This window comes from Syngnathus typhle, unplaced genomic scaffold (genome assembly GCF_033458585.1).
Source record: "Syngnathus typhle isolate RoL2023-S1 ecotype Sweden unplaced genomic scaffold, RoL_Styp_1.0 HiC_scaffold_77, whole genome shotgun sequence".
NCBI classification, from domain to species: Eukaryota; Metazoa; Chordata; class Actinopteri; order Syngnathiformes; family Syngnathidae; genus Syngnathus; species Syngnathus typhle.
In genome coordinates this window covers 279,493-280,000 of record NW_026871983.1, presented here as the reverse complement: position 1 = coordinate 280,000, position 508 = coordinate 279,493, and positions in this window count along the sequence as shown.

Sequence of the window (508 nt, the reverse complement as noted above, 5' to 3'; positions counted from 1 at the left end):
AAGCTGCGCCCCGTCCGAGTCAGACTCGGTCGGTGCGGCCCGCTGTGGCCAGCTGGCAACTAGCTACGGAAGGGTACCGGCGCTCCCGACGAACCCGCCGGGGTGGCTGGTGACCAACGCTGCGTTCGGCGCTTATTGCTGTGACCGGGAGGGAAGCTGCGCCCCGTCCGAGTCAGACTCGGTCGTTGCGGCCCCCCCGAGCCCGCACGCCTCTCGCGGAAGGTCATACGCCACCGGCGGCACGAAAGACGCCTCCCGCAACGCGGTAGTCGGGAAAGGCTATTCGGATAGTCGAGCAGAGTTGCGACAACACATCCCGCGGTGCCGTCTGGTTAGGCAAGGGTTTGAGAAACAGCATTCGCGGTAGACCGGCGCGGCCGGCGGACACCCACGCGGCGTGCCGCAATCGGATCGCGCGCTCGGCCTCCGTTGATTTCCTCTAGGTGGGTGATTCGGGGCGTCTCGGTCTCGCTGCCGTTCGGTCGCGCCAAGGCCTGCGGGGGCGGCG